Below are 18,013 nucleotides of genomic sequence, written 5' to 3'. Positions count from 1 at the left end.
GAAGATACTAAAAATAACTTGTTCTCCTACCACCCAGAGAGAACCTTTTGGTGCATTCCTTCCTAGGAATTTTCTCTACGTATACACATTTATTTACAAAATTTGGCTGGCTCATGTTTCAATACTTGTACAACTAGAGTTTCAACTCATAGAGCCCAGGAACTTTGCTTTTCATGTTATTCCCCTAATGATACTTCCACGTCCCCACTAATCCCAAATTATATGGGGTATTTTTTTTTTTTTCACTTGGTAGGCCTCTGCTGCTGCTCATTGAATAAATGAATGAATGAATGAGAGTCTGCCCTTGATTAGAAGATTAATTTTTCATGACCAATTTACACATAAAATATTATGTTTGAAATCAAGTGGAGGTATAAGTATTTTTATAAGCTTTTTTCTCTTGGGAATGATTTCTTAAATTTAAGAAAATTAGCATTTTTGGAGATATTCTTTAAATTGTGTCAGCAGATACACAACAAACAAGGTCTAGGGACTGTCAGGACGTATTGCAAAGATGATCACTGCATAGCCTCTGAGTAGACCTTCCAGGGAAACAGTAGCATAGGTCACTTGCCTGATAGGGACGATGTGATCTATATTCACTGTCTACTATATCTGGTTTGCCTGAGAGACAGGTTCAACTGATACCATTTTCCCTAGGGAGTGGGGATGGGGCAGCAAATGAGTCATGTTTGTAAAAATTATCAACTGTAATTTGACATCATAATAAGCAGTAACACAATCTGGTGGAAGGCGCATAGAACCCAGGATGGTGAGACCTGTGCCTTGGTTTACATCTCACCACTAAATTCCTATGGGCCCTTGGTCAAGTCAGGTACCAATCTGACTTCTCTCTCTAAAAAATGCCTACTCTGCAGCTGTTTTTTTGAGGATCACGCAAGAGAGCAGATTTTGAAAGGATAATCATTGACATGAGAAACTTCATATTCTGGCTCCAACACTGACCTAATGGCTGGTGGCAGAGCATGTTTAGTTTGGGGGACCGCCAAACACTGACCCTCACATCTCTGAACTCAGAAAGAACAGGAACAAAGAGAACTTGTAGCGCCTGACCCTTCAACCTGGCGTCAACATCTTTAGCGTGAATTCCGTTCTGCACACCATGTCACACAAACTACCAGCGAGTCCTCAGCATTTCAAGAAAAGCTAAATAAGTAAGTTATAACTTCCCTTAAGAAAGAAAAAACCAACCTGGCAACTTTTTTCAGATTGTCCCATACTTGGCACTATCAGTGATCGTGAACATAAAGCAGAACTAATAGTTTCTAAGAGTAGCACAATTCTTAGTATCTTGTAATAACCTAAAATGAAAAAGAATACATACATGTAGAACTGAATCACTATGCTGTACACCAGAAACTAACACAACATTGTTTCTTTTAACTGCAGTATAGTAGATTTACAGAGTAGCACAATTCTTGATATTTTTGCATTTGTCTCCAGCTTCTATTTCTAGAGATCGTCCAAGCCAATGAAGATTACATATATTTATCCACCTTTACTGATTGCTTGACGCACTCAGCTCTTTCTCTTATACTTTTTGCTACGGAGAAGTGGGCTTCAGGGGGTGTATCTTAAACCTAGAGCGGTAATAGCTACCAGTGTTACAAAAAGCTTCACTCTAAGATAGTTTTCCCTAAAAGTGGTCCTGAGGAATCATACCCTGGGAAGGCTCTGGCGTATTAACCTTTGTGATGTATTATGTTAGATGGGCCCTGGACACAGGCCTGAGTAGAGCAAAACCAAGGTTAAATGGTACAGGGCCCTTTCTCAGAAGTTATTTGACTAAGGAATTTATCAAATATAACTCCTGGAGTGTCACTGGAGAAGTGAAAAATAATACTAGAAGTCATTGTATTCCCTGCTCGAGATTTAGGACAGTTACATTACTTTAAAATATATCTGTGTTCATGGCTGTCAGAAGAAATCCTAACAAAATCCACACATTTGCCACATCCATTACCACTGTAAAGAATTGCTTTGAAATGCTTGCTCTCACAGTCACACGGCTTCAACTTTCTCATTTGAGGCTGGACATTTCTAGTTCTGGGCTGAAAGTCTGCACCCAAGGAGCCCAGCCGTGGTGGAGCACCTACCAACTTCAGAGTTCTCACCACCAGTGCAAAATCGTCATCGCCAGCATCCTTGAGCACTTTTGTTTACCGTGCCTTGTGAGCATACGACGGGTACGATCCAGTCGAAGTTCCATTCACAGACTAGGACTTCATGGCTGGTAATACTATCTTCTCCATTTCACAGGAGGGAGATATTAAGAGTTTACCCGGCCTCACGTAGGTGGTAAGTAGAGGAACTGGGTTCAGACCCAGCTTGGTGCTGACCCCAGAATATCCTCCCTGCAGTCAGGCTCACAGAGAGCCAGAGTTTAGGGGAAATGGGGCTGCGGAGGGTGGGGGCCTGGCGGCCCGTTGTAGCTGTTTGACCATGAGCATTAAAGAACTCTGTTTTAACTGTCTTTAACACTAATTGAACACCTAAAAGAAAAAATTTCCAAAACACATAATATAAAAAGGATATTGTTATTAGGTTGAATGGCAACAGTCACCAGTGTTTGGTAGGCGGAAATGTCCAATCCTTTTCCCTAATTCTCTGATGGGACATGTCACCAACACAGAACCCAAACTAACAAAAAGAAGTGCCCTTAATCCCCTATCCTTCCTTTTATAAAGTGTATGTTTTAAAACATCCTCCTTTCAAAGAAGCCACCAACCCTGCAGGAACTCAGCAGCATTGGGGGACCTCTTACTGGGAGGCACAGGCACAGGCACAGGAAAAAGCAGCAGCATAGGATTTGAGGTTGGGCCCAGCTCCTCAGCAACTGCGCAGAAGGCAGTGTTTTATAGCCATCATGTTTAGCACCACTTCTAGATTCTTGGATGTTTCTTCATGCATTGCCATCGTTCTCCTTAAAAAATATATGGTAATAATGACACGATCATCTTGTTTTGTGCTTAATAATGAGACAGATAAAAACCGTAGCTACTCATGAGTGCAAAAGTGAAAAAGAAAAACGGCAAACAAAAAAGATAAGTCATTTGTTCTAAGAACCTACAAATAAATTAAACCTTGCCTAAGATGTATTGATTTTGTGTGGCCTCTCCTGTGGAATAATGTCAAGAGTTCCTGACAATCCATTACATTCAATAGGCAAAATCTCCTTATAATTTTTTTTTCTGTTTCCTGAACGATATATAATCTATTTTTTTCCTTGATGAAAAAGCAGGGCTTTTTTTTATAAGCCTGAAAATTCTTTAAGGTAATGAACAAAGCTGACACCCTGTACCTGGAAAAGTTTTTTCCGATCATTTCTTCAACATCAGATATGGAGAAAAATTAGTTATAACTGACTATAAATGATGTGTTAAATTTAAATCCATGTATACTTTCTATATACTACCAGCTGAGTCCAGCAAACGGGAAATGATTATTCGGTCCTCTTTATTGTAAAGTTAGAAATGATACAGGGAGTGCTTTGCATCTTAACTAGAGATTTCAGTCCAGAAAGTGAAAATTTTAAAATTAATTATAGATTCCTGACTAATTTTCTGTGAAAAGGATTCACTTCTGAGTATTTTTAGATCATTATTGGGAACTCATGCTTTACTGCCAGTACTAAAAGTGACCCCAAAGAAAACATTTTAAAAATAATGTATTTCACTACAACTTTAGAGAGGGGCTTTTCTCAAACCTGTAATAAAAAGATTATTTTTACCATGAAAAAAAAATGTGTCTACATTGATACTGAAAGAAAACAAATACAGATAGAACAATTCTAGTAGAAGAAGAGCAAATAGACCAATCCTTCAAATCTTTAAACCTGCAATTACTCGTGTGTGTGTGTGTGTGTGCGCGCGCTGCAGTGTTATCTGTGCGTGTTCCTCCTGCTGATAGCCTGGTAGCAGGAGGGAAATGAAGATGCTGGAAATGTCCTAACTGAAAAGTAGACTTTGCACTTGTAGTGTTTCATAGTGTTGTCTGGTTTGGAAGTTGGCAGTTGAGGGGCTTGGTGTGCCAGGCCATGGGATTCTGGAATTTCACAACTGTGCAGCTCTGAGGAGGGCTGTCTAACGGGTGAGTCTTGGAACCATCCATCAAAGAGCCAGGCTATCTTGGTGCATGGTCAGAATATCCACGTTTTACGATCTCCTGGTGGTACCTACTTGATTCTCAAGATTTAACCTTGACTTCCTTAGAAACTCTCCCAGGCTAATTGCAGCTTTGGAAGGGTCCTCATAGGTCACTGGTGAGTAACTTGCACAACAGGAAACTCCAGCTCAAGTAAGGAAACCCACACTTTTGGGAAACCCTTCATCCTAGAAGGAAAACTCCTATAGCTGGGCAGAACTTCTTATCTGTCATCAAATATAGAGACCTGAGGCAGGCAAATAATGCTGATGAAAGAGTGTACCTCTAATGCTGGAACTGAGCACGTGGTCCTTCCTGAACTTCCTATGAGCCCCTGTGATGGGCAGACAAATCAAAAGTAAGTGGGATCTAGTTGTGTTTATAGTCCTTGAGTTTACTGTCTATGAGACAGACGCATGAAAGCATGGTTAGAATGTGGTATGAGATGTGTCCTAGAGGGCTGGACGCATAGGGCTAAAGGCAGGAAGGACCAACTTACACTGCCTAGGAAAGAAAGGAAAGTTTCCGAGATTCTCCAAGCTGACTGCTGACTTCAGGGAGTGGGCAGGGGACCTCTGGAGGGTCCAGTGACTATTCGATGCCTCATACAGGATGTTAAATCTGTCTGATATCAGGTGATGCTGGTGCTGCTACCATTAGAGTAAGGCTTTGATTGAACTTCTCAGTTGCAGCCAAGAAAGTCTGGAGAAGGGGACACCTGATGGAAGGTCACCTCATCATCCAAGGTGAGACTCTGCTCTGTAGTGTCTGCTTCTCCCTGGTTCCTGCCCATGGGTCTGTGGACAAACCCAAGGCTGGTACATCTTGAAAGATAACTCTCCTCTGTCTGAAAACTCCCCTGGTCTTTGTCCTTTCTCTCTTTTTTGCTTCCCAGTTAAACTTTTTGAAAAAAGTCATCTAAGCGTCTTATCTCCACTTCCTCATGCTGTATTCCATTAGCAGCCCTCCATAAACTGGCCTCCAGAGAGCCTGCTCTGAAACTGCTCAAGCCAAAACTCCATCAGTGTATTAATGGTCAGATCTGATGGGCAGGTCCTGGGCTCCTTCCTGTCTGGCCCCTGCAGCATCCAACATTACTAATCACTGGTCCTTCTCACTATACTCCCCTCCTTTTTTTTTTTTTTTAAATTTTTTCCCTCTTCATTGTTCATATATTTATTTATTGAAATATAGTCAGTTATAATTTGTCAATTTCTGGTGTACAGCACAGTGTCCCAGTCATGCATCTATGTATACATATATTCATTTTCATATTCTTTTTCATTAACGGTTATTACAAGATATTGAATATAGTTCCCTGTGCTATACAGAACAAATTTGTTTTTTATTTATTTTTATATATAGTGGTTAACGTTTGCAAATCTCAAACTCCCAAATGTATCCCTTCCCACCCGCTTTCCCCCGGTAACCATAAGATTGTTTAAATGGTACTATGTCCCCTTCTGCTTTCTCCCCTATCTCTTTATCCACATCTAGAAAAATTGTGCCCAGGCTGCCCTTTATCTACCAGCTCTATAGCTGTGCTCAGACTTTCCCTACACCAGTATTTCTCAACCTTGAGCACACATCAGAATCACCTGGAAGTCACCTCACCCTAGAAATTCAGATTCCACAGGTCTAAGGGTGGGGCCCAAGGGTTTGCATTTAGAAAAACAAAAGTTCCAGGTGACTCTGTTGCTAGCCTGGGACCACAGTGTGAGAGCCACAGCCTTAACCAGTCTTTTCTAAACCTGTGACTTCAGCCACCACCCCACTGATGATTCACTTGCATGGGCATTCCTGAAACCTCAGACTTGGATAGCTCTTTATCACATCTCTATCCCAGTGTCCTCCAAGCCCCTGATCTTAATCTGCCCCAGGTGGAGCGAGTCAAATCTCCTTTGCTCTTTCCTTTCCACACCCCCAAATCTGCTCCTCCTCCTGTATTTACTCTGTTGGAGAAAGACACTGCCCCCTACCTTAGCCTTGACATGCCACAAACTCCCAGGGATTACTGCCATCAGGTTCTCTGGTTCACAGAGTACCTCCCAAGCCCACTGTCACTGCCATGCCCAGGCCCTCACAGAAGCCCTCATCTCTGGGGACCCTGTTGGACCCACAGCAAATGTGTTCCTTTCGCTGGAATTCCCTCTTTGAGGTTAGTTGCCCCCCTAGTGCCCATAGCCATACTCTGACCACGTGCACTCACTAGGCACACTGGGTCAGCCTGGGCTGCTCTAGCAAACCACGTAGACTGGGGGGCTCAGATAACAGACCTTTCCTTCTCGCTGCTCTGGAGGCTGGAAGTCTAAGGTCAAGGTTGCCAGCAGATTCAGCATCTGGTGAGACCTGGTTTGCATACGGCTGCCTTCTTACTAAATCCTCACACGGTGGGGAAAGAGAGAATCCCTCTCATGTCTCTTCGCTTAAGGACACTGACCCCATTTGTGAGGGCCCCACCCTCATGTCCTAGTCACTTCCCAAAGGCCCCGCCTCCAGGTAGAGAGTAAGACTTCAACATATAAATCAGGGGGTGGGGTGGGGTGCCTGCTCTGTTGATATTTTAGAAAGTAGCACCAGTGTCTGCTAATGTGCAAGGCACCCTGAAAGGACCAACATTTTGTTCTGACCTAAGAACATCCTGGGAAGAAATACACTGCTTCTGAAATCTCAGGCATTGCTACACCCCTTTCAGTCCCCCTGGGGACTAAGCCATCTCTGAAGGGACTGTAGTGCATGCACTTCTCCTTCTGGATGAGCTTGTTAACGTTACTAACAAATAATTCTAGGTGCATTTTACTCCAGCAACAGCAATAGTTGGCACTGGATTCCTTTGAAATAAGTTTGCATTCAGACAATAAGCTAAGTACTCTTCAGTAAGGCTGAGGAGTAGAGAGAGATTTAAGGAGATCTGGGCTCTAGGTCCAGCTCAGCTGTAAGCCGTCCAAACTCCATGGACTCGAGATCTTTTCTGATAAAAGGAGGTACTTGGCTTCTCTAGCTTCTCTCTCTAGGGCAGTTTTTAGCCTTTTAGTTTAGCATATTAACAATAACGTCCAATCTAGTAAAGTAAATGCAAGCGTGAGCTGATGGGCTGTCCCTCTGTGTGACTGCATGAAACGTTAAGGAGCAACGGAGAACTGAGTCAAAGCAGCGTACCCTTGTGTATAAGAACCTGTACTTGGATCCTTGGTCCATGGAGAGGCCCAAACCCTAGACTCGGTGGAAATGGTGGCAAAAGGAGCCCAGTGGAAGAGTCACCTCCACAGATAGAACAGTTCACTGAAGTGAAACTAATGTCAGGCATATTGCAATTTCTTATACACATGGTGAGGCTAACACTTTAGCAATTCACACTTTTGACACGGTGTCCTCTGAACACATCTTAATTCTTTTGTCTCTAATGTCTTACATCAATGAGACAGGAGGGAAGAGGGCAGCACACAGCTATTAAAGTAACAACACAGCAGTTAGCACCAAGATGGCGGAACAGTCACCTCCCTTTAGACCCCGAGGCCCAAGGTGGTGGGAGATTTGACTTCGAGTAGGCCCTGAGCTACATTATTCACACTGAAATGGACTAGCACGTGAATGACACACCCACAGGTGCCACGACAGTTCCGAGGCTAACCATGAAAGGTCAAAAAGGGGGCAGTGGCCCAATTCCTAGAAATCCCTGCCCATTCACCAAAGTAGTTGGAAAAATCCTCTCACTTGTTAGCATATAAAAACTAGCAACGCCACGCCTCACGGTCGTTCCCTCCTGCGATGGCCTGCACTCTGTCTATGGAGTGTACACCTCTCTAAGTCTACTTTTACTCAATTATGGTTTGCTCTTGAAGTCTTTCCTGCACGAAGCCAAGGACCCTCACTTGGCAGAGTGTGTCCCAGGGACTCAACCGAGACCTGGGTCATGGCCATCCTCTCCTGCCCCCTTTATTTTCCTCTATCATCAACGTTGAAAAAGTTATAGTCAAAAGATCACCAGAATCCAGGCTGGCAGAGTATCAACATGCATATATTTCCTCTTAAACCACAAGGCCACATGATTCTCATGAATATTAAATGTAGAGAACCACCGCTAAGTCAAAAAGGACCCACTCAGGTATGGCCTAACGGTGACATCCTGCAATTCACATGGTCTCGGTCAACACCTAGAAGGTCACCATTTGGTTCTTTAACAAGGCATTGTCTTCCCTTGCTTCTGGGAGTTCTCAGTTACACAGATACTATCTTTATTGGAGGTTGCAGGACTAACTAGTCTATCATTTTAAAACCTGTTTTTCATTGTCATATCATCCTAAGAGAGAGTGTCTATGCCAAGGCCTAAAATCATAGGTTCACTGTTGCTAGCTGGGGTAGCAAGGAAGAAGATTCAGTACCAGTAAGGCCTCTTTGATACATCGCATGCAAATGAAGGCGGCAATGAATTATTTCATCGACGCTGTCCAAACTCAAATGCACCCTGTTGAACTTTCCCTTAGCTTGATACCACAACCATCAAATACAAAGGCAGTGGAGGGAAGGGTCGCTGTAATATGCAACACAATAAATACATCAATTGAAGACCACCATTAAAAGAGTTATTTGCTAATGGGCACCATGCCAGGGTTACTCAGGCAATGCTGCTTGCAGAATTCCTAAGCTGAGTTCACAAGATACAGATCGATGCACCTCCAAAGAGAGTCTATATCAATCTCCATTTCATTCATTAGCTCCCACTCCGAGCTGGTTGGCTGCTAGTTAACTCTTTAATGTGGGAGAAACTGTCAGTGTAAAGGCCACTGGGACACGTGCTCTTCCCAGCTGTGCTTGACCTGTCAATATTTCTTGCAGCAGAATGTTTAAACTGGTCCGGCTAATGGCAAAATGGAGACCTGTGGGGTTTGGAAGGCTTTCATAGCTTTAGAATGGCTTACCATCCAATAGCAAACATTAGTAAATTCACCCCGTTGCTGTATTTCTGCCTGTGCTTTACTATCCAGGTGCACGGAAACTGGGATAAAATTATTTCCCATAGTTTTATTCTTGAACTCAAAGGTATTTTAGACTACACATTATGTAAATGTGGGCTCCGCTACAATGAGATGCGATCACACCAAGGACCTGGCTGCAGTGGAGATCATTAGTTTGTGATTCAGCTCTAAAACAGCTCCAAACAATGAGGGGAGCAAAGCAGCACTTTCCGTCAAGTTAGGATTCGTTTTCAATTTGTATTGGTCCAGGGACAACTTTATTGTTACGCCGTGGAGGAACCTGGATGCTCTGGGGGACGCGCGATGCATGAACTATTTCAAGCCCTTCTGAAAATGTAAATAAGAGCCCTAAAACATAAAGGCATAATTACCAAAACAAAGAACAGCCTCAGACCACCAGGAATAGCTGGCTTCGCTTATTTTCTTTCTACAAATATTGAATTTACTAATTTCCCTTGCCTTACTGTTGAATAAAATCAATTTTCTCAGTAGAGCTGATCTCTGCTTTGTTTGAGGTTAGATGTGAGGTTGATACGCGTCCTTAGATATACTGTTTGGGAGAAAGCCTTGAATATTTAACCCTACGTCACAGCGGGCCCTCCCTTCTCCGTCCTGTGGGGCGTCTATTGATTCACTATTTGACAATCAGGATTCTCCATAGGTTAATTGACATGTTTGGAATTCATGGCAAGAAAATCTGTGCATTATTTTAAAACTCCTGTCAAATTGTTTGTAGATATGGTTTGATAACAACACCTGTTTTTTCCCTCTCTTGGCCAATACAATCCACTGAGAATCCTGGCTTAAAAAATTTCCCTGCAGAATTGTCAAACATATGTATTTGTATTTCATTACTTGGGTAATAGCTGATTTGCCAAGTTCATTTACTACTAGTTGCTTCTCAAACATCTCAGTGGGATAATTAAGGAATACTAAGAACTGAAACGGTACTAAGTTAGGAGGGGGCTGGAGCCATTGCCCAAATCCCAGTCCTGATTAAACTGCTGTCCAGAATTAAATATTCAGTAACTGAAACGCTCTTTTCTTCCTTTACTCTGAGCAACTTACCATCAAGAAGACGAAGCTACTCCCCAAGTTGTGCACGAGAGACCCCCCTCAAATTATCTGTACCAGTCAGATCAAAATCCTGCAGACTTTCAAGTGAAAAGTATTTAAACTCAAAACTGGCAATGGTCCAAGTGGTGCCTTTTCTCAGCGGATATATACATGGGGAGGGGAAATGAATAGTAACTCCAGGAGCATGTCTTGGAAAGGAGTAAAGAAAGGCCAGGCACAGTTCAAGGTTACAGCTGAACACAAGGGCACTGATGAGAATTTGGACAGCTAATACACTCTCTTGAGAAATTGTGAATGTGAAGGATCTGGAGAAGAATGTTGAAGTATGATAGCATTAGAGTTTAAATGCTCTCCAAGAATCTTGCTGGCTCATTGCACAAAGAAAAGAGAGAGATTTTAATCATGAGCTATCTATCATCACCTGAATTTGAATGCCTGTTGTTTGAAGTCACAAGCTACTGACTCCCATGATGTAAGTTTTCAGGTCTATTGCTGGAACAAAAAAGGTATGAAAACTGGTGGGGGGAAAACACACACACACACACACACACACACACAAGAAGATGTGTCTAAAATGCTGCTCTTTTAAATGTTGGACAAGGAGAAGTAGTAATAATTGAATGGTGAGTTTCTCAGAATCTTGCCTCTGGAGAAAATGGGAATTCATGAGACTAGGGAGAATGTGTTTGAAAATAAACTGTTGAGGAGTACAAGCCCCATTGCTATCATAAGACAAATGCATTCGCTTCTGCAGTCCGTAAGTTTCCCAAGTTCACATCCACACTGCAGGAAAGGCTACCCAGGGACCCAGAACAAAGCTCTGTTTAAAGTGCAGGCACCAAACTAAGAGATAGCTGAGCTCTCTTGTTAGACAAAGAGTTTAATGTGAAAGGGCAGTTCTGACGATGATCCTCACTTACTTCCCATTTCTCTTGTTTCGAGGTGTATTCCTTTTAGTCCTATAGCTGATAGACTCAAGGAGACCCTTAATAATTCCTGAGAGTGATCCACAGAGTATTCCACCAGCTACGCATTGGGTGTTCATCAGGGAGGTATTATTGATTTTCCAAAAGTGAAAAAGTTACCTAACTTAGGACTGACATGATCTTGTTTTACCCTATTTCATTACATGAGAAAATGGTATAGTTTTTTTGCTCTCTCAATGCCCAGGAGCCCAGGCTTAAGGAGGGGAAACAGTTCACTCTTCAAATAAAATAAAAGTAAAGACAGAAGAGCCGAGAGCTTCTCTTGTCACATTTCTGCAATTTCCGGCTTTCAAGCCGCCACTTAACAAGCCACTTCTTGACATAATCTTTAGGCTTAAGCATGTGGAACAGTGGACCAACCAGCTTAATCAAAAGACAAAGATGATATGCAACTAATGGACAGAGCATCGCAACTAGGTGTTAACACATCATTCATTGAACTAAATGCTCTTTCAAACTCTGCAGCAGAAACAATTAAAGTACTGACGGCAGTCTTAAGTTGCTTCAAACTGTCTGGCACAATTGATCCACAATTATCTTTGTACTCCCCGAAGCCCCAGAATGCTACCTTCTTCACTGACTTTAAATTTCCTTCACAGTTCTCCAACCTGTGTTCTGGCATACTGAATATCTGACATGCCGAATATCCACTGGAGAAGACCATTTTGATAGATCTTGGAATCCTAAATATCCTATTAAAAATCTGAGCTGTATGCCTCTTGAGTGCTTATAACCAGCTCTTCATAACAAACAAGAAATCTTACTGAAAATTTAAAGATGAGTTAAACTTTAAGACAGATGAGATAAACTAATTTTTCCATTCATTTCATAACACCACTCGTTAGAGAAAACCTATGATACAGAATTTATGGCAGAGAGGCCGATTGTATTTCCGAAGTTTGAATTTTAAAGTCACCCACGTCTGGTATGGTCAAGGAATTTTGTTCACTATTTTTGCACCCTTGGGCTAAGACTCTCATGACCAGTATCAACACTACTGGTAAAGCATGTTCCTGAATATTCATTTACGCGGTGGTTTGGGCATCGCTGTCAAAAGGAAAACTATTCAGTGGCTATTTCATCACAATTACTGTGGACGCCCTATGAAGCGCAACCAGATGTGCTTTGTTTCCAAGGTGCTGTGAAAAGGAATTTGTTTTGGAACACAGGCAGTGATATATTCGTTAACACTACTGTCTACAAATAAATATTTTTCTAATTTTTTTTACTTTACTCCCCCCCTCCTTTTTTTTTGTTGATGTCTGCAGGAAATTGTGCAGTTATGGGAGTGAAAACCGTTGAAGATGGAGACAATAAGCTGTCTACCTTGAATAAAGGTGCTGTTGTCCTCAGAGGGACACAGTATTGGATCCCTGCTGAGAAGTCATGCTTAGCCGTCATCTGACGACCTGCACTTGGGTGTACGCATGGACAGAACTGAGTCATGTGACAGGACAGATCACTGATTACCTTTCTTTCTAAACTGTCCATTTGACTTCTTTTCTCAGGTGCGCTCTGATCTAGAAATGGTTAAGAATATTTTAACTGGAACCAAAATTGCCAAGGTTCTTGGATTTCACAAAGTAAAAGCTAAACAGTGATGAGGGCATTGGTTTCATCAGGGAATAAAAAAAAAACAAAACTTTTATTTGTGCAGGACGGGAGGATCTTCAGCAGGGTCTCACGTTTGTTGTCTTGGTTCCGTTTCCCCAGTATTGCTGTGAAGAACTCTGCATGGATTTCTATGGATCTTGTTTAAAATGTTTATTAAAACTGCTACTTGACACAAATTTTATTCTTTCATACTGCCTAATTTCTTTCTAGCCTCTCTGAATAATAATTCACACAGGCTATTGACTATGCATGTGACAAGAATATGTATATATATCATACATTCTCTAATTCTTTTGATGCTTTTGCCTCTGGCTTGGGGGAAATGTTAATATTATAGAAGATTTAATTTCAGGAAATAAGCACAATATTTTACGGTTAACAAACATTAGTACTGGAAGCCTCACTCCCATACCCAATCCCTCTTCACCTGTTTACTTTTCATTTTCTCCCCCCTCTGCACTTACAACCTTAACTACATATAACTGACCGGTTTGACTGCATCTTCTGTTCATTGTCTATTTCCCTTCACTGGAATGTAAACTCCAGGAAGGCAGAAGGCTTTGCTTTGTTCACTGGTGTAACCTCAGCACCTTGAACGTTGCCTGTCACATAGTAGCTGATCAACAGACACTTGTTAATGAATGAAGAGTATTACTAGTCATAATAATGCAGTTTTCATCCTATAATTCCTTGACTCTATCATTCCCAGTAAGTTAATGATGGCCCAATAATCTACATTTAATACTCATGCCAAGGAAGATTGCTAACAGTGTTAAGTATTAATTGCCTCAAATACAGTGGGAGGTATACATACATCACTGGAGAATTTTTAAGTCTTGTATAAGAAGCACTGTTTTTCATATATTCAAAATTTGAGATATTTACTTATCATCTGAAAAAGGCAGGTAAATTTTGGGAAATACAGTGACTACTTCTGGAATTCCATATTGTAACTGTATACAGTTTCCCTTCCAAAAGTAAATTCTATACAACTATTACTTTCAGTAAGATGAGTAACAAATTTTAATGTACTTATTAGATTATTACAGATTCATATTCATTCTCATCGTCTCTTTCTCCCTCTGTCTCTCACACACAAAGGATGTGGGAGAAAGAACTGTGAGAAAAGCCCTGATATAAACGTATAAATGCAGAGAGGAAGGAGGGAGAAGTCAGAAGTCCTAGCTGGTAGTGTTAGTTCGCTAATACCCAGCCAAGTGATCTTGGCCATTAATTTCTCTTTGAAGATTCTGTTTTATCACTGATTAAACATTTAAGATCCTATCACTCTCTCACAAATCTGTAAGCCCACAGATGGAAGATAGAAAAAAGCGGGAAAAGGAAGTTTATTTGTGTAAGTGATGCCAGTAGCCTTTCAATTTTTGATGTATTGAAAAATCACTAATTCCCATATTGCTTTATTATTTCCCTTTTAAAATCTCATTTATCCCTAATGTTTATCCTAGAACATTATCATCATTCTTTGGAGACACAGAGTTAATGTCTGGTTCCCCCAACTCCAAGCAGTGCCTTTGGTGAACTACGGTGCCTATATAATTAATCAGAGGAAATTTCAAAATAGTTTATGCATCAATCTCTTTGACAACATATCTACTAGCTTATTTCATTGTGCCTTTGGAATGATGCCAGATAGCAAGAGCTAGTATCTTCAGGCAAAGCTTGTCCTAACACCTGCTTTGCTACCTACCCTGCTAGATACAGGTGGTTCACCAAAAACAAGCCAGTATAGAGAAATTTCACTAATTCACTTCTGTATATTTAACCAGCCCCAGCCATCCCACAGCTTCTTCCAAGGAATTCGTCCTTACTTATCACAAGTGGACCAGGGAGCAGCTCCCTTACAGTAAAGACTTTTCCCTATTGTATCAGAAGCTCCTGTATGTTGGCTACACTGAAGAGTGATCTCACCTATCATGTTTATGCCTACAGTTTCATGCTCAGAAATTAAAACAAGCTGGTTGGGACAAGTTTAGGCAGATCTACACTTTATATTTTTAATTTGTCAAGACCAACAACAAGATTTAAAGAATGGAAAATAATAAACATATTATTCCCATTTTGAAATTTAAGTCATCAAGGCAGAGCCAGTGCCAAGGTCACCAATTAGGCCCCCAGTAAGACCAAGATTACAGTGGGAGAGTTCTTGATACGTTATTTACGTTTCCAATTATATAAAAGGTCATCTTGCACTAAGGCCCTACACAGTCAAACAGAAAAAACACTGGATTGGAAATCAAACAATATGGATTTTACCACTAACTTAATATAATACCTTAGGTAGTTATCCCAGTTATGACTTCATTCAATACTAATTTATTTAATAAACAATTAAATACCTATTCTGTGCACACATACATGCATGAAATAGGCAGAAAGTAGTTTCAAGGTGACAAATTGACAAGAGAGTGTACAAACCACATGTACAAACGCTGAGGGAATTCAAAGGAATTGCTCTTACGGGCCTCTGCTGGGCTGACTGGTTTTGACATCTGGCCCTTCCATTCAAACTGACAGTAACATACTTAACCAAATTAGAAGGTTGTTTTGGACTTGTGAAAATACAACTTCAAATTCTTTTTTTGACTATCAGTTTCCCCAGATTTAAAATAAAATAATACTCTAATAAAATGAAAACTATATACTTCTTCTCAAGTGCTATGGAATATTCTAAACCAGTGATTCTCTTTATTTTCTATGTCGAGGACTTTTGAAAATCTTATAAATGCTACAACAACAACAAAAACCCCTCACCTCTGAGACAGAAGTGAAGGGGGACAGGGCACAACCTTTCAAAGAACGACATAGCTGTTGATACTGCAATAACTGGTTAGGACCAGCTAGGCCCAGGAGGGTGGAAGACTGCCTTCCAGTGGACCTTGATCCTCACCCCACACTCACTGTAACACATTCGCATGCTAGATGACACACCCACAGGTGCCATGACAGTTCTGAGGTCGACCAAAGCCCACATAGTGGGTGGTAGCCTGATTCCTGAAAATCCCTGCCCCCTCCTCAAAATACTTGGAATAATCCTTCTGCTTGTTAGGGTATGAAATTACCCAGCCCATAAAATCCAAAAGCCTCACACCCCTCCTGAGACAAACTGCACTCTGCCTGTAGAATGTGTCTCTCTCTAAACAAACTTGCTCTCACTTCACTTTGGCTCACTCTTGTGTTCTCTCCTGCACGAAGCCAAGAACCCTCACTTGGTGGCCCATCTCAGGAATTTGCCTACTACCTGGGATGCGACCAATTCCTTGCTCCATCTTCTCCTGCAACACCTCCAATCATTAAAAAAACAGAGGAACACAAAATTTTGTATCAATTTCAGGGATTCAGAAGTTCCCTAAACCCAACTCCTGGATCCCAGGTTAGAAACCTGTGCCCTAAACCAAAAGGCAACAATCAAGTTCAGGCCAATGCCCTCATTTGCTGTGATGTTCTTGATTCTTCCTCCACAGTCCATACATTCCATAGACATTATTGAGCATCTAAGATGTGCCACATGCTATTCTAGGTGATGGGATATCTTAGGGAACAAAACAGATAAAGTATCCTGACCTCTGGAGGGTGGATGACCGAGAATAAACAAAAGCAATGACTAAATTATATGGCATACTGGCGGATGTTATGTACTTAGGGAAAAAATAAAGTTGGTAAAGGGTTTGTTGTGCCAGGGAGCATGGAGAGGGAGGTTTGCAATTTTAAATACGGTAGTTGGAGAAGCCCCATGGAACACACGAAGTTTAAACAGACTCAAAGGAGATAAAGGAACAGCCAGGTAGGTATCTAGGAAGAATGTTCCAGGAAGAACAAACACAAGTGCAAGTGAAGCCAAGCAGAACCCTGTGGGGTCCTCCCTGGTACAGATCCTTTCTGTCCCCCATTTCTTGTTGTAGGAAATAGATTTCATTCAGCCTCCTTGACCTTCCATGAGTTCCAAGGACAGATTCAAACAGTTGCCAATCAGGGAAGGGAGGGGATGCAGAGACAATAGAGGAACAGTCAAGAAACAATGTGCAGCCTTGAGGCAGGATCCTGGTTCCTCCTCAAGGAATACATATAACAATCTCTCTGAGTTTTTCTGCAGGAACTAAGGCCCCACCCAGGAGGAGGATGGCAACTTCATGCTGAGTACAAGATCCTTAGAACACCACCCTGTTACCTCACTACCAGCCAATTAGGAGAAAGACACACACCTTGCAGCCCTCACTCTGAATTTTGCCTATAAAAACTTTTCCCCCCAAACCATCAGAAAGTTCGAATTTTTCGAGAACCACCTGTTCTCCTTGCTTGGCCCTGCAATAAACCTTTCTCTGCTCCAAACTCTGGTATTTCGGTTTGTGTGGCCTCACTGTGTGCCAGGCACAAGAACTTCTGTACAACAAGGGTCCTGAGAGTGTGGAGCCTGATAAACAGGCAGGAGAACTGGAATGAAGTGAGAGATGGGGAGACAGTAGGAGAGAAAAATCAGAGAAATAAAAGGTGTGTGGGGAGGGGACAGTGGCAAGTCACAATGGACCGCAAAGGGATTTTAATGATTTGGGGATGGGAAGTCTTTGGAGAGTATGAAGCAAAGTAATGTGATCTGATTTATGTTTGAACAGGGCTTTGAGGCTAATGGGTTATGAGGCAAGAGATCGGCAGTTTCGGGGTCACTGGAGAGGTCCAGAGATGGGTGATGAAGCTTGGACCACAGTGGTAGCTGGGAAGGGGAGAGAAGTCATCAGATTTGGGGTGTATTTTGAAGGTGTGTCCAAATGCTGATGTGTTCTCTGTGGAGTGTGATAAAAACAGAGGTCAAGTATGCATCCAGGGTTGTTTTGGCCTAAGTTTTTCCATTAACTTCAACTGCAAGAGGAACAGAATGGGAGTTAGGGGTGGCAGTAATGGTAGTACCAGAATTCAAAGCTTTGCTGGAAAAATACTGTCCACTCTCCATTCTGCTTGTAGGCTGATCTGAATTTCTCCACTCTTTTTTATGACCAGTATTTTCAGCAGAAAGTTGGACTTCCTACATTTACTTTTATTTAGTTTGTAATTAAATGGATCAGATCCTCCCCACAAAGTCTTCCTTGACTAGTCTCGCCTCCCTTTCCGAATTCACAGCCCAGTCTGGCCGGGCACTTTTAGAACTGTTTATAGAACCTCTAAGTGTCACGTCGGTCTTGATGT

General features: G+C 41.7%; 1 protein-coding gene and 1 long non-coding RNA gene across 10 annotated transcripts in view; one reads left to right on the top strand and one right to left on the bottom strand.

Annotated features, from left to right (window-relative positions):
* LOC116153509 (uncharacterized) overlaps window positions 1-12,865 on the top strand; it is a 219,019-nt gene extending 206,154 nt beyond the window's left edge. For all 3 annotated transcript variants that reach the window (XR_010380929.1, XR_010380930.1, XR_010380928.1), the window contains 2 exons: window positions 4,800-4,910; window positions 12,472-12,865. This is a non-coding gene — a long non-coding RNA (uncharacterized LOC116153509). The remainder of the gene's footprint in view (window positions 1-4,799; window positions 4,911-12,471) is intronic.
* The window catches only part of NPAS3 (neuronal PAS domain protein 3), a 799,526-nt gene that overhangs the window by 153,485 nt on the left and 628,028 nt on the right, over window positions 1-18,013 (bottom strand). The gene's annotated exons all lie outside the window — the stretch shown is intronic.

The sequence above is a fragment of the Camelus dromedarius genome, chromosome 5 (assembly GCF_036321535.1).
Source record: "Camelus dromedarius isolate mCamDro1 chromosome 5, mCamDro1.pat, whole genome shotgun sequence".
Lineage (NCBI taxonomy): Eukaryota > Metazoa > Chordata > Mammalia > Artiodactyla > Camelidae > Camelus > Camelus dromedarius.
Note: the sequence above shows the minus strand (reverse complement) of the source record. Positions and strands in the feature narration are given on the sequence as shown.